This window comes from Ochotona princeps, chromosome 11 (genome assembly GCF_030435755.1).
Source record: "Ochotona princeps isolate mOchPri1 chromosome 11, mOchPri1.hap1, whole genome shotgun sequence".
In the NCBI taxonomy this organism is placed as follows: domain Eukaryota; kingdom Metazoa; phylum Chordata; class Mammalia; order Lagomorpha; family Ochotonidae; genus Ochotona; species Ochotona princeps.
The window spans coordinates 42,201,783-42,218,352 of record NC_080842.1 but is presented as its reverse complement, the minus strand read 5'-3'; the positions used below and the strand labels follow the sequence as shown (position 1 = coordinate 42,218,352).

Genomic DNA, 16,570 nt, shown 5'->3' with positions numbered 1-16,570 from the left:
ATTCTTAAACAGGAATTGTTTGTGTAAGACTTTGGTTCTGTCGTTTATTGGAATTTACAACTAATTCACTGGAATTCATTGATCTGTGAAATGGGAGACCTCCTTGTAACATTCACGAAGTGACAGATGGATTTTTAAGTTTTATGGTTAATATAATTAATGACTGGGAATAAAATTAATAAACCACAGCATGTCTTGTGATTTCATTATATTATCATCAAAGGCCATGATAAAAGTAGAAATAGCAGAAATTATGTAATTGTCACACTATTTGTTATTGTGAATTATATACTAAAACATAGAATTGTTGAAGCAGAAAGGGGAAATGTAGCTGTGAATGTAGTATGGATGAGGATAAAAGAAAATTGAGCATAAGAACTGAGTTGTGGAGAAGCTAGTGAACCTCCTAATTACTTTTTTTTCTTAATTTATTTTTACTGGCAAATCAGATCTACAGAGAGACACAGAAAGATCTTCCAACCTCTGCTTCACTCCCTAAATGGCCACAATGGCTGTAACTGAACCTTTTCGTAGCCAGGAGCCAGGAATTACTACTGGGTCTCCAACGTGGGTGCAGGGTCCCACGGCTTTGGGCTGTCCTCCAGTGCTTTCCCAGGCCACAAGCAGGGAGCTGGATGGGAAGTGGAGCAGCCTGGATGTGAACTGGCACCCACATGGGATCCTGATGCATGTAAGGTGGCGATCTACCCACTGAGACATTGTGCTAAAAAGAGCAGGAGTCTTACATGGAATTGGAGAAGGATGGGCTGCTTGCAGAAAGACCAGTGTGCCATTTCCCTTGACTCAGGCATGGATCTCAGGAAATTAGCCTCGTGACAAGTGACAAAGAATTTACAGAGTTTGTCGATTTAAACTTTGCTATGACTCAGAACAATTCTTTCTTCTAAATATTTATGCGTGAGTTGCAGTATATTGTTTTAAAGCATGATTCTGAGACTTATGCATTTGAAAGTCAAATCATACTTTTGGTGGTAGTTTTTAAGATTTATAAAAAATGAGTAGATTTCACATTTTTCACAGTGTAGATTTAGAAACACTGAGGTTTCTCCCTTTCCATTCTCCCTCTATTTCCCCCTCTTGTTTTTTCCCCAAAGTATTATGATAGTATATTCACTCATTTCACAGCAACAAATCCATCTTCTCTATAAAGGTATCATAACATAGCAAGTAGAGAAAAAAGTTATTAAATTAGATAAAATAAAAATGGAAATCTTAGGAACATAGACATGTGCACTGAATAGCAGTTAATTGCTAAAATGCCAATCTCACTTATAAAGATTGTGTTCTTTGTACTTTGTATATTAGTTGTCATAGATCATATTATGATTTTTTCTTTTTGGGATTGGCTTATTTCATTAAGCGTAATCAAGCCATATAACTTAACATTTGTCTGGATACTAAAGTAGTTGAAGGCTCCAAGGAAAGTAATATATGGATAATCTAACTCTGAAATATGTTTACTGCTCTTTTTAAGATGAACTTGGGGCTTAAATTGAACCAGATGCATATGTTTTGTTGGCTTAGGATGACGTATTTCCCCCAAATTTCATTGGTATATATAGGACCAATAGAGAAACGCAAAACGTTTCACAGTAATGTTAGTATATAGATCCTACTTAATTTTTGAAATACATTTAATCACTGTATGTAGTATGAAATTGTATTTGTCTTCAGTTCATATAGTTAGGGCTGATTCTTTCACTGACTGCAAAATTTATGAATTTTAAATTATCGTGTCAGTTTTAAGTGTTCTCATTAAGTAAGTTTTGAAAAAGATTTTTTAATATTTATTTTTATTGGATAGGCAGATTCACACGAGAGACAGAAAGATCTTCCATCTGCTGGTTAACTTCCCAAATGGCTACAATGGCCAGAGCTGAGACGTTTTGAATCCAGGAGCATCTTCTGGGTCTCCCACGTGGGTACATGGTCTTAAGGCTTTGGAGACATCCTCTGCTTCCTTCCTAGGCCACAAGCATGTGGCTGGACTGGGAGTGGAGCAGCGGGGCATGAAGTGGCACCTAAATGGGAGGTGGAGGATTAGCCAGTTGAGCCAATGTGCTGGCCCCTTCTAAGTGATTTTTGAAAGTACTTCTTGTCTGATTTAACCTTTTAAAATAGTCTGAGGCATTATGTTTAGGATCAAAAATATAGCATTTCCCAAATGAAGGAGAATTAATTTTCAAGATTAACATAGGATTTTGAAAACAAGCTTCACAGTGAAGAGACACAGGATGACTTGAGGTTACTTGCCACATGAAGATTCAGGATTCTTAGTGGATTTTGGTTTTTAAATCCTTCAGTCTCATTTTGTTATCACTTAGTATATCCCAGTCTCCTGTGTCTGTGGAAACACAGAAATCTTCATTTTCAATTTCCTTAGCAGCATAGCATAGACAGAAAACCTCACAGCAGGGAATAGAGACGCCTTGGCTTGCTGAGGAGGTTGGAACCTGTCGCACTCAGCATTTGACTTCTGGCATTTGGAAGCAGTCTTTGTTGAATGAGTGCTTTACTTTAGATAAATTAGTTTTTTTTTAAAATTAAGACTTATTTATTTTTATTGAAAAGGTAGATTTATAGAGTGAAGGAAAGATAGAGAAAGATTTTCATCTGCTGTCCACTTTCCAGATGGCCACAATGGCGGGAGCTGAGCTGATCCAAAGCCAGAAGCCAGGAACTACTTCTGGGTCTCCTGTGCTGGTGCAGAGTCCCAAGGCTTTGGGCCATCCTTGACTGCTTTCCCAGGCAACATAGGGAACTAGAAGGAAGTGGAGCAGCTGGGATTAGAACCGGCACCCACTGCTTGCAAGATGAGGATTTAACCATTGAGTCAACATGCAGGGCCCAAAATTGCTTAATTCTTAATGCATTACTAGCATTGTGCTTGGCAGTAGGAACTCTGAATACACAAAAATGTATTTCCTAGGGCCAGGTCATTGTTAGCACTGTAACATTACACTGTCTCTTCTTGTCCTGGATTGTATCTATGAAAAGACCTAAGTTGCTTTCAGCCTTCGTTAATAATGCTGTCTTAAACCAAAAAGAATAAATCTTTATGATCTCAGGCAGTGAATAAACTGGAACCAACTTAGAACTGAATTGTCATTGTTTGTATATCCAGCAGCTGTAAGAATAATAAGAAAGGCATTCTTTCATTCAAAACAGGATTGTGATTCTCTGTGTAAAAATGTGTGCATTTTCGTTTTTCTGTGGTAAAAATAACTTTGAATTGTATACTTAAGTGTCATGTTAGAGGTCTCATTCCATGATCATTTGTTCATTCACATGTGTTTTTATTTTTAGCTCTAAGCGAAAGACATGAGGCCTCGGCCTGAAATGAGGTTGTGTTGAGGTCATCTGATTTGTGACTAGAAGGTGTGCGGTCGCCTCGTCCAGAAACCACTTCAAACACTATGGTAATGGCAAAACATGAGAGAGAAAGGGGCCTTCCTGTTTTTCCACATCTTTTCTCCTACCCCAGATTCTTTCCTGTTGAATATTGTAAGCTCTTTGAAATTGTGAAGAAAAGGTATTAAACAATGTACTAACTTAACTGATTCAAATATTTAGCAGAAGGATTAACATCGCAAATCTATGTGCTAACCAACTGTTCCCAGTTGTTTAAAATGCATTTTGAAAGTGAAGTATAAAAATAGTGAGCTTTAGTAAACTACTTAAGCTAGTAACAAGATTATTTTATGAAAAAAATAACCTGACCCAGTTAGTTTGTATATTGACACAATCACTTTCTTTGAAAGCCAGCAGGGCTTGCGCTTGAACTAAAACGAATTTGAACTTAAGTTTTTATGCTAGAAAGTCAGAATTCTGGGGGCAGCATCTTTCTGTATGGTAATGTTGATGTGTGTGTGTGTGTGTACGCACGCACGCGCACGCGTGCTAATTTTACTTTTTGCTTTGAGAAGGCCAGTTGTATCAGTCCTGCTTTATTTATTATGCATTCTAAACATATTTTGTAGCTAGAAGTAATGGAACTAGCTTTTTCCATTTTAACAAAATTTGGGGAAGGGATCTTAATTATTGAGTTTATTTTTGTGGACCATGTCCTTTTAAATGTGTTGATGTAACAGTGCTTAGTAGGTCATCATTAGTCTTAATTCCTCTAGGAAGAGAATTCTAATAAAGTTTGTTTAAATTCATATTTACTACTGAACTATTATTTAAAGTAAGTGCTTCTTTGTTACTTTCCTTTACTATGTGTAACAAACAATAGCAAAAGTGGTATCACACCTTTGCTTATATTTAGCCTACATTGTGTTTTAACTGATAAGATGTTAAAAAATTAAAATTCATCCTGTTTTGGAGGGCAATAAAGAGTAGAAACTGAAGAACTGAAAACATCTTACTTTTTAAGAGTCCTATTGATTTGTGTGTTTTCTTTGTGGATACTTGGTTGTCAGCATAGTTGTGTTGATTCCATTTCGCTACCTGCAGTATTTTGTAATCCCTTGATCTCAGGTATCAAGAGTGACTTAAAATTTTAAAACCTTATATGCTTTCTTTTTATTTGTCACTTCATGTAATGATAGAAACAATTGCTTACATGCACTAAGAAAAAAACTAAGGGAGCATGCCATGGAAGTTGGGTCCTGTTAGGAAGCTGTGAGTGCAGTGACTTTCCGTCTGTAGTCTCAGGTTGCACTCCATCTGCTTCCCCAGCCTTGGGAGGAAGCACTACGTGGTGCACTAAGTTCTGTCAGCTGTGCTTTTATCCTCCTGGAAACATGTATCTGAGCTCTCAGTTTTCTGTAGAATAAATATGTAAGTTAGTGGTAGGAAAAGTGTACACATCATTCACTCTCTTTTTAGTCATGTTTTGATAAGAATAGTTACTGATGTTTTTATTTTCGGAAATTTTGATTTATTATATGAAACAAAATTGTTTTGCTGTTTCTTCCTCTTGTACCTCCAATTCCAGCATAAAAGCCTATCTAGATTACTTCTTTTGGGGAAAAACTGAAGGATATTTTGTTTTAGGCTAAAAGTTAGTGTAAAGGAAGGACATTGACTGCATTCATTATTAGTAGGTCAGAGAAGCAGTTTATAAAGATGTATTTTACAACTATGAAATCTATGATATAATTTTATAACTTAAAAAGAGTAATGTCACTTTAAAAGCTCAAATTGTAAATGCAAAGATATTTTGTTCCAGTCAATACTAGACATTTAAGTGTGTTTAAGTGTGGTTTATTAATATGTATTTTACTCTATGTAAGCTGTCTCACTTTTAACAGTATTTTAAGAGCATATGAAGAAATAATTTGAAAATTATAAAGGTGAATATTGACCTTTTCTAAGAAAGTGTTTGACATTGTTTAATTTTTTCCTTTTTGTTTTTTAGGTTTGCAATTTTTTTGGTGATGGCATGTTCAGAATCTTGGATCCCTAAATTGAATATTGGAATTATTTAGGAACCCTGGAAATTACATTTTTGTGTACACAATAACTTACTAGATGAATCAATACATGGAATAAAAATACATAAAAGAACAGCTATTATAATTCTCTGTGTCTGAGTTGGCATGCATGCCTCAGTTGTCAGCTGTCAGTGTTATACTGTGGAGATAGTTGTTTTTAGGATTTGGGGATTCTTGGATCTTGTTTTCCCAGGCAGATTTCTGGATTCCCTTAAGCCTGTTTGGTCAGCCTCTCTGCTTTCTACCTTGCACTGCAGGTTACTTGGTTCAGAGCTAATTATTTGCAGGAAGAGGGAGAAGAATCAAGTGACAATCATAAGGACTATAATTAGAAATTTCAGCCTAGAAATGATCTTGGAATCGCCTAAGTTAGAATATGCAAATTATATTCAAATTAAACCCAGATACTCTTGTGGCAAATGCTGCCAATTTCAAAATTGGACTTTATTGTGTAGGACAAAAGCGTTAATGAGTAGGAAAAAAAGCTGTCCAGTTTCACCTCCTCCTTGTCTCCCTACTGTTTGGTGAATCAATTACTGGGCAATAAAACAACCAAAAGATATGCAGTGTGAATTAAGAGTAGAAGCATCTAATCTCTGGGATTAAAAAAAAAAAAAACCAGAAGTTGACAATATCCCACCCACCTGAACATGCTGTTTAAAGCTGTGACTACTGTCATGTACACCCAGAAGGTGCACTGTGTGCTCTTGGGTGTGGTTGGGGAACTTGGCATTTGATGAAAGAGTCAGATAGTCCTTGAGTGATAGAATGAAGTGTTCTTTGTTATCTTTTTCTTTTGCCTACACTGTTGATTTTGACAGTTCAGGAACATTCTGGGCTAGGTAGTTACTTTGGTGATCAAATGTACTTCCCTATACTTTTGGCCCAAATTGGGTACCATTGATTTTTATCATCACACAAAAACTTGGAATAGGATCAAAAGGGAAAGATGAGAACTGTGGAGGCTTAGTAGGCTCACAAGAATGTTTGCATGTAAATTTGTTGCCTGTTTGATTTTTGATAGTTTGTGCAGTGTCTCTGAACTTAGTGAATAGCCAGAACTTTCTAGTCATTTCTAACAGTAGATAGACTGCCTTATCCTTCCCTTTTTTCTTTTCTTTGTTTTGTTTTCAGAGGAATTGGCTGGTACTTATTTAATAGAAGGTATAATAAAATCATTAGATTTTTAAAAATAAAGGAAGATTTTGATCTAAATTTGTGATGCTTTCCCGTTACAATTGGCTTTTGAAAAACTGTGATATTTCTGTCAGTAGAGGCTTTTCCTCTTAGCTGATTCTAGTTACAATGTTGTCTGGGTCCAAGCACTCGATCCACCCAGAAGGAACTGGCCAGACAGGAAAAAACTTGGTCCCTAGTGGAATGAATATTTAAAAGACCTTAGACTTTGAAAACTGTAGGTACAAATGAAAGAAATCCAAGAGGAAGAAAACTTAAGAATCTAAGAATAAAAAGAGATAGAGGCTATACTCTTACAGAGCTAATCCAAGTGCACTAGAGAGGTGGATTGCTTTCCTTTGGATGATGAGAAATGGGAGGTTGGGGGTTGGGGCCTTGAGCAATAAGAGTTGTGCTGTTGTGTTGGGTACTCACACAACAGGATGCAGGGCAGTGTCACATGATCTCTCCTGACAGTTTTATTTTATCCTGGTAGTTTCTAGAAGGGTATGTGGCTCAAAGACTAAATTAATTCTAAATAAATATCTTAGATATCAGGAAAAGATATTATAAAGATATTTTGTCCTTTTTGTATAACTTTAGAAAATAATGTAGAATTCTGAGTCTAGTAGAGGGATTAATATCACAAAGATACAGTCAGTGCTCAATGTTGCTTCCTAGAAATCCTCAAATTTGTCTTCACTTTTTATGTTGGCCAGAGTTACACTTTAAGAACATTTTAGTATGTGTCTCTTGGGAAATATGTCACTTTTGAGTCACTACTTCGCTAAATTCAGAAGTCTGACTCTTGGGCACTGTGACCTAGTGGCTGAAGTCCTCACCATGAACACGCCGGGATCCTATATGGGTGCCAGTTCTAATCCTGGCAGCTCCACTTCCCATCCAGCTCCCTGCTTGTGGCCTGGGAAAGCAGTCGAGGATGGCCCAAAGCCGTGGGACCCTGCACCAGCGTGGGAGACCTGGAGGAAGTTCCTGACTCCTGGCTTCAGATTGGTGCAGCACAGGCCGTTGCGGTTACTTGGGGAGTGAATCATTGGACGGAAGATCTTTCTCTCTGTCTCTCTTCTCTGTATATTTGACTTTGCAATAAGAAATGAATAAATCTTTAAAAAAAGACACCAATATTCAATTTATTACAAAATAAAACCTGCTGCACCTACAGGAAGGATCTTTTATGGGGTCTGTAGTACACTGGGACCTAATACCTTGGGCTGTGTTCTTACCACCTGCATTTCTGGGTTCACGCTCCAAGTGGCCACAACAGCTGGAGCTGAGCGAATCTGAAGCCAGGAGGCAGAAGCTCTTCCTGGTTTTCCACGCGGGTGCAGGGTCCCAAGGCTTTGGTCCATCCTCAGCTGCATTCCCAGACCACAGGCAGGAAACTGGATGGGAAGCGGGGCAGCTGGGATTAGAACCGGCACCCATATGGGGTCCTGGCACATTGAAGGTGATGACTTTAGCCGCTGTGCTATCACACCAGGTCCTGGTGTCTTATTTTTAAAACGAGAATATTTTATTTGAAACTTGACACTTACGAAGATTTTCTGTTTATATTTGGCTTTTTTCATGTCTTGAGATATCAAATCCATGATGTAAAATGTGTACTTAAGATTATAACAGCAACTAGACTGTTGGGATGCTGTTTTTCTTGTGATTTTTAAATTTGTAGCATATTTTTAGCATAGTTTTCAACATTACCAAATAAATTCATCTTTCTTCCTCTCATTTTCTTATGTGGAGAAAATTCTCTTAGATTTGTATTTTGACCTAGAATGAATGTGTTTGATTTATGTCATTAGAAATGTGTTTCAACAAACAAGTCTGAGTGACTCTAATCTCTGTTTGGAATCTTGGTTGCCTGCCTGTTATTTCACTCATTGGGAGTTTCCTGCAAAACACAGCTTTACTGAGAAGGTCATCTTTGAAAAATCAAGATTGTGAAGAAAATTTAATATCAGGAGCAGTCATGCAAGAAATTTCATCAAAGTGACAGCACAACACATTCTGGAAACATCTTAGAAGGCAGTGTTGTTCATTCAGGAGACAGAATTTGACTGACTTTGATGAACTGGAACATACAAACACAAATGCATGTTTAATATAATCAAAGTATAATTCTCACCTCCTACATATCCTGTGTGTCCATTCTGCTATTGATGACCCATACTGGTGTAGGGGAGCCTGGTCCAGTCAGCCTGACTGAATGGTAGACATCATTTACTCAGAAGTTGAAGATGCATATGTCTTTTATTTTGAAGTACAACATTTTGTGCTTTTACGATACCTCACTATCCATTTCCCCAGAGAAGGTGAGCTCTGGGGAGCCTGGGTCAATCCATGCCTTGGAAACCGGTTCTTACTGCTCCTCCAATTTACAGACTGAAACATGTGGAGGCACTGAGTGCAGTGGGTTCTAGTACTGGTCAGAATGCTGTTAAGTCCATTTGTGTACCCTTCCAAAGTCATTTCCTTCCCTGCTCTTGGTGATTGTACCCCAGTTTTGCCCCTCTGTCTTCAGTAAAGATGGAGGCATTACCATGCAATTCAGGCTTCTTCCCCCTCCTTGTCATGTTTGTCAACTGAAGATGAGAGCTTCTCAGTTGCTTGCCTCCTGCTAAGGCATCCACTTGTTCCCGATGGTTTCCATCGCCCTTGCTGATGTTCTTGGGGAAAGACAGCTGTACATTTCTTTGTTTCCTGATGTGGCTCTTGAGTTGTACTGTTTCAGAGTATCCAGTGGGCTTGTGTGTTTGGGCACTCTGCTGGTGCGTAGTCCCACATCTCCTTTCTTCCTTCCTGACAGTCGTTTACTTCCTGACGCCGGGAGTTGTCCTCAGTATGGTTCAGATGTGGGAAGACCTATCATGGACTTTGGTGAAGGTTTGCTACTCCCTGGAGTTGTGAATTTCAGGAGATTCATTGAGGAATCCATAAGATACCCCTTGAGCTAGAGAGACAAATGATATACAGTGATCATGTCAGTAAGACTTTAGAAGTAAAATTTGTCCAAGAAAACCAGGCAATTTTTATAAAACACACATTAACCTACATTGACTGTCTAGATGTGTGTCTTACTTTAAGAAAACAAATTAACATAACCCGTTAGGAAACATTATCACCATGACAGACTAAAATACTGTATTATTCTAAAGCTTTCACATTTTTAGACATTGCTGATGGATTTTTTGTTAAAAAAGATGTACTATCTGAATGCAGTAAACATAAGTGATCTAATTAGAACAAATAGTTTGAAATTGTTTGAGAAAAAATGTAAAGCTTGGCACTCTTCATGTAATGTACAGAAACACTTAGAAGCTGCTTATATATGTGTGTCTAACAAAATTATTGTTAGCCTGCCACAGTTTTCTCCAGCTGTAGTGTTTGAACTGTGTGTTTGGAATGACCAGGTGTTTGGGATTAACAGTACTGAAAGTTCACAGCAAGCTTTTCTATGTATATAGGAAACTGTCCAAATGAAGCAGCTTTGTGGTCCAAAGGAGCTTTTAGTAAGTGAACTTTTTTTAAGTATTTTTTTTTTTTGGTTACAAGAAAGGAATGCATAATTCAAAAATTAAGGTAATCTGAATGAGGTTTTGCAACTTTTTCTGCTTAAAGTAGCAGTGGTGGTAACGGGATGGTTGTCAGTGGAACAGGGCCATGGAGTCAGGTTGTCAGTGGAACAGGGCACATGTCATTTGAAGGGAAAGGCAAGAGCTGCTCTGAGCGTTGGGAGAAATGTGCTTGCCATATGTTATCTGTGACTTGAACCCAAGGTCAAGGGGTCTTGAGAGTTGGACATCAAACAGCTTCTGCAGGACTGCTGGTGGAGGATGGTACTGATCTGGCAAAACAGGCGAAAGAAAAGAACAGTGTGAGGACTTCACAAGTTTTTAAGTTAAAAAAAAAAACCTTGAAACTTTTATGTTATCACTGTTTTATGCCTGTGAAGTCAGGAATTTCTAAGTTATCTACAGACATTTCACTGATGTTTTTATTAGCTTGTAAAGTCACAAAACTAGTAACCCCCACTTAGTTGGAACTGTACAGAGAATCCTGATTCTGCCTTGATGATGTGTTTAATTGTGTTTGTACCATAGAACATAACTGACAGACTAATGAGGATCCCTGAGAAGACTTGGAAAATTTAGAGCATTATGGCTGTGTTGTGCAATGAGAGACATTGTTTTAAAAGCCCTGTATGGTAGTAGTTAAAAGAACAGTAGTGTCTTCATATTTCAACCAGTGCTTGGAGAGGAAAAGCTTTTTGGAAATCTCTTGAACAAATTTCCAGTAGTTGATTATGAAAACTGAAATCTCTGATGATGCAAAAATTTACCAGGACAAAGGCATTCAAGAAATCATTAATATTACCTTGCAGCTGGTTTTCCAGCCTGCAGAAACACTGTGTGCTGTTAAACAATGAGCATTGATGTAATGATTATCAATCGTGCTTTTTATTTCTGCTCATCTCCATTAGGAAGTTTGAGATTGACTATATCATAGACTATGTGAATTGACTCTTTTTTAATTAACTTTGAAGAAGTGGACAAAAGGGCCCCTAAAGAGAAACATTATCAATCCATGATGCATTTGTGCTGCATGTGATCATTGTCATCCGCAGGATTTTTTTTTTTTTAAGTTTTGTTTTTGTTGGAAAGGCAGATATACAGAGAAAAGGAGAGACAGAAAGATCTTCTGTTTGTTGGATCGTGCCCCAAACTGCCTAATGGCCGGAGGTGAGCTGATTGGAAGCCAGGTCTTTCACATGGGTGCAGGATCCCAAAGGCTTTGGGCCATCCTCAACTGCTTTCTCAGGCCACGAGCAGGGGGCTGGATGGGAAGTAGAGCAGCCAGGATATAAACCAGCAGCCTTATGGGATCCGGCTGCATGCAAGGCAAGGATTTAACCATTAGGCTATCACGCAGAGCCCCTTGGCAGGGCATTTTCTAGACAAATCTTCATGTTTGTACTGTTGGTGTAAATAGACCTGTACTGCTCATTCTGTAGAAGTGACAGTACTCATCTATATAGCAACACATGTTCATGAGCTATTGCTATGTGCTTATGTGTTGACTGTAATTTTAGTAGTTATTTTAGAGTACACAAAACAGATGTTACTGTGAGATGCGGTGCTGTGGATGCCAGCAGCATACGCCTCATGTTTGCTGCATCTCTTGATTGCATTCCACAGGCCCAGTGTAGTGGTTGACCTCCGGTCTAGGTTTGTGTTAAGTACATTCTATGATCTTCCTGCAATCATAGGATTGCCTGAGAACATGTTCCTTAGAATATATGCTGTTAGTAAGCTGTGCCTGACTGTAATACCAATTATTTTATCTTGTCTGTGCAGGTGCCAGCCCCTATTTTAAGTGCTTTGCATGTAATGTGCTCCTTTGCATGTAAGGACTGAATTTCCAAGATAGGTGCTGAGATTTCTTCCTTGACTTCTCTACCATGAGGAATGCATCCCTGTTTAAAGAGGCTGTCAATATCCTTAATCTCCCAGAATGTTGTCAAGTAAGATCTTACTGTATTGCTCATTAAGGAGATCTTGCCATATTCTACAATATGTTTTCCTCTGGGATTTTTTCTAGGGAGACGCAACATTGAATTATTAAACCCTGCACTGTGAATAGTGAGGCAGACACTTGCTGCCTGTGTTTACTGGGATGTGAGAACAAGGATGGAATTCCTAAATAAATTGGCGGAAGGGTTATTACAGTCTTTCTTAGCAGTGCTACCCATCATCTATTCATGCATTCCCAGCAAGGACTTTCAGTTTCACAATCTGAAGAGATATTGGTATTAAAAGTTTGGGTGAATTGTTTTGGACATAACAAATTTTGCAGTAGGGAAAAAAAATCAACAGAAACTGAACAAACCAACACATACCGAAATGATGTCTCCTGAAATACACCATAGCCAGCTATGGTTGTAGGTGTGCAATTTTGTGTTTTGAAGAGAAATCCCAAGTTTCTGGATAGCAGCTGGATGACGCAGGTGTCAGTGGGGGAGCTGAATCTTTCCAGGATCTCAATCTTGCTCCTGGACAAGTGGCGTTGTTAGTGATAAGGTGTCTCAGAAGTTCTTCCTGAGAAGTTGGGCTTTTCTTTAGCTCTCCAGGCTCTAGGTAAAAGCCACATTATGTGTATAAGTTGGCTCACAGTTCAACAGCCCCATTTTTAGTCTTCCAGAAAATATGAAAATAATGAAGGTTGTTGCAGGGTGGTCTTCCCTTTTGAGAATTGAGCAATTACCTTTGCTAAGTGCTAGCCAGATGCAGGATGATGTATTGCTCACAGCTTCCCCAGTTTGTGTGTGGCATGGACTAGCAGATCTGAGAGGCAAGTGCTCTACCTGCACTTTAGAAAATAAAGAAGTAGTTGCTACTTCAGCCTACCTAAAACTCCCACCTTGGACTCACTTCTATATGTAACATATAAAACTAAATTCTGATCTCAAAAATGAGGTTGGATTGAGTGGCGTGGAAGCTTGTGAAAGTCCCTTTTTTGGCCATCACGTGCATCTTACTGGTCCACAGGCTGCCTTTGGTAGTGAGGCAGGTGGCTGCTTTCACAGGTGTGAGGTTTAGACAAGAGCAGGGCACAGGGATGAAGCTAAACTCGTTCTAGTGCAGCAAATGATGTTGGCTTTGCAAGTGTTCCGACTGCGAAACAACTGCATGTTACCTCTGGCCTTCTGAATTCTGTTCATCCTCACCTTCCTCTTATTTGATGGAAACATGAGTTGTTAGGCCTCCTTTCAGTGGCACAAAGAAATGTCTTAGTGCAGTATTACTGCTTGGTGGGCAACCTGTGAGTGGGCAGCATTTATCATCTGTCCTTGGGTTGACTGAGTGATTGAAAAGGAGTTCATTTCTCAATAGCCAGGAGTTGTCCCTGGACATTCTTGCTCTGATTATTCTACCACCCTTTTCATATGAGCATCAATAAAAAAATCATTTCTTCAAAATGCTATTTGGTAGAGGAACTCAGCAGACTTGGTGGTATGGCTGGATTATGCCATTTAATTTTTTTTAATGTTGCTTTTTTTTAATATTTATTTTTATTGGAAAGTCAGATTTACGTAGAGAAGGAGGTACAAAGAGAGAAAGATTTCCGTCTACTGGTTCACTCCCAAGTGGCCGCAACGACTGGAGCTAAGCTGATTTGAAGCCAGGAGACAGAACAACGTCTGAGTCTCCAGCATAGCTGCAGGGTCCCAAGGCTTTGAGCCATCCTCAGCTGCTTTCCCAGGCCCACAGGCAGGGAGCTGGAAGGGAAGTGGAAGAGCTGGGATATGAACTGACACCCATTATATATAGGATCCCAGTGTGTGCAAGGTGAGAACTTTAGGCACTAGGTTATCGCGCTGGACCCAATGTTCTATATTTTAAAATTGTGTAAAAGGTATTCTATTTTATTTATTTGAAACACAGAAACAGGGACAAACCTCCCATCTGCTGGTTCTGGCCCCAGTTGCCTGAGCAGCTAGAGTTGGGACAGGCAAAAGCTGGGAACCCAGAACTCGGTCTGTGTCTCCCTTGTAGGTAACAGAGACTGGGTGTTTTATCTGTCATGTGCTGCTCCCTAGGATTTGCAGTAATGAAAAGTTGGAATAGAGGGTTGAGCTGAGACTTAAACCAAGCCACTTGCAAATGGAGTGGGGTTCCTAAGCTGTAGCTTAACTGCTGTGCCAGGCTACCACTTCTTAAGTAAATTACTCATTTTGAAATGACTTAGTGGGTGCTTTCTCTGTTCTGGGTGATTAGGCAATAAATTACATTAAGTATGGACAAGCAGAAAACAGGAAATAAGAATACAAGAAGGAAAACGGGGCAAGCACAGCAGTCCCTGCCTTGTCTATGGACAGTTTGGCCCAAATTCCCCGGTGGATGCTTGAAGCTGTGGACAGCGTTTTCTCCTGTATACACGCCCTGTATCATGTGGATGTGCTGCACAAAGGGTTGGTTCTCGTCCCAGGTGGGACGGAACTGAATACTGGGAGATTTCATCATGCTGTTAGAACCTGCGATTTGCTTATTCCTGGAATTTATAATTTGATATTTTTGGCTTCTGGTTGAATGCATGTTGTTGATAATGTAAAGAGCAGCAAGCTGCTGTATGCTGAAGATGCTGAATGGGTTGGAGAAGCAGGTGTCAATATTTAGGGGCATCAATATAAACCTCACTTGAAAAGCAAGATTTTACAGAATATTCATGTACCTTAGAGTTGACCAAGAGGTTTTCCTTGAGCACAGGGGGACTGGACATCTGCAGTCTCTCCGTTGAGCTAGTCCTGATGGCATCTCTGTGGCATTCTTTGTGGTATGGTTGTGGCAATGACAAACTAGACTGTGTGGCTAGATGTAAGGAGCAGAGGGTCTCTAGATGGGGCCCTCCCAGGGTAGCCATATGTTTCTTAGGTGTTTTAGGAGGACAGTGTGGGCCAGAGGTGCTGTGAGCCAAAAGCAAGACTGAATGGAAGAGTACCCATAGCCTCTGGTTTGAGAGTTCCCGTTTTCATGCTGAACTCATGTGAGAGTTGAGTTCTGTGGTTCGGGGCTTCTGCTGTCCTCCTTGGTTCCTGCCATGTGGGAGTCTCCACTGCATGAGGCAAAGTTCATTGACCTGTAGGTCCCCAGTTGTTAATGGCGGGGGAAACCGGGATAATTAGTGCAGATTTCTCTCTTCCATCTTCTATTGCCCTTTTCTCCGAAAGGCAGATTTTTTTTTTTCTTTTTTGGTTTCATACAGAGTATATAATTTGTAGAAATATCCAGTGGTGTAGATAGACTGAGTCTACTCTCTGAGGACTGATGGGGTTGTGATCATTGTTGGAGGGATGGTTCTCAGTGGTGTGCAGTGTGTACTATCCTTGCTGGCAGCTTCTCTGTGAATGGGTACTCAGTGTGGGTGGAGCCCGCTGCCTAGTTCTGGAAAGGATGTGCTTCATGAGTTTCACTATTCACATCCTTACCAGATTTGTCACCTTTAGAAACCCAATTTCAGCGGCTATGCTATATAATTTCTGTGCTTATCTGATTATCTCCTTGGGCACTTGGAAAGCTGGGATGTCTCTGACTGAGATGCATAGTCCTAGAGTTTCATACAAGGCACTGCTTTGGAGGAATGTATGTGCGCATGTTTTGCAACACACAGTGTCAACAGCTTCTCCTGTGAGGGCCACATGATAGTGTCGCAGGACAAGCAGGGGAGGTGGGCAGACCAAGGAAGGCCAGTTCCACCCTGTGCAGTGTCCACCCCACCACCTCTGCTTGGGCTGTTGGACAGCCAGTTTTCAAGGCACCTGGGCTCCCAGGCCAATGCCAGCAGAAACCTTTGGAGGATGAAGTGAGTGGTAATAAACCAAAACCAGGTTTATAGATTCTTCCATGAAACTGCTTTGATTACAAGTTATGTAAGTCTATTTATGCAGACCAGAGAACACGTTTGCCTGAAAATCCAAACATCCTGCAGTAGAATTTGCTCTTATTTCTCCAGGGAGGAAGTCTTTCCACGAGTTAAATGTAAATGCTACCCCCATGGTAGTTTTGGGGAAAGGCACTTCTTGGACTTGGGCATTTAGGGTTGCTCAGTCGTGGTCTTCTGAACATGCTAGCTTTCCCAGCCTTTTCTGGTCATAGGACCTGTGGATAGTTTCTAAGCATAAGTGAGTAGAACCCAGAACCATAACAACTCTGTGTATGGAAGGATTTAAATCAGAAATTCTGTTTTCTCTTTTTAGCAATTAACCTACTTAAAAAGTACAGCAGTGCCAGCTCTGTCACCTCTCACCACCCCGTGCATGTGTTCCTCTGTCCTGTGTTCGGGCCCCAGACTTGCTCTTCTTTTTGGTTGCATGCCCCTCCCCCAGGATCTCATGCAGAGTGTCCCCTCACATCGGTCATCTC

General features: G+C 39.8%; 1 protein-coding gene and 1 long non-coding RNA gene across 2 annotated transcripts in view; both read left to right on the top strand.

The window, feature by feature from the left end:
• The window catches only part of XKR6 (XK related 6), a 266,429-nt gene that overhangs the window by 67,638 nt on the left and 182,221 nt on the right, over positions 1-16,570 (top strand). The window lies entirely within an intron of this gene.
• Positions 2,841-5,536, top strand: LOC131481397 (uncharacterized). The gene is made up of 2 exons (XR_009246295.1): positions 2,841-3,440; positions 5,384-5,536. It is a non-coding gene; the product is annotated as an uncharacterized LOC131481397 (long non-coding RNA).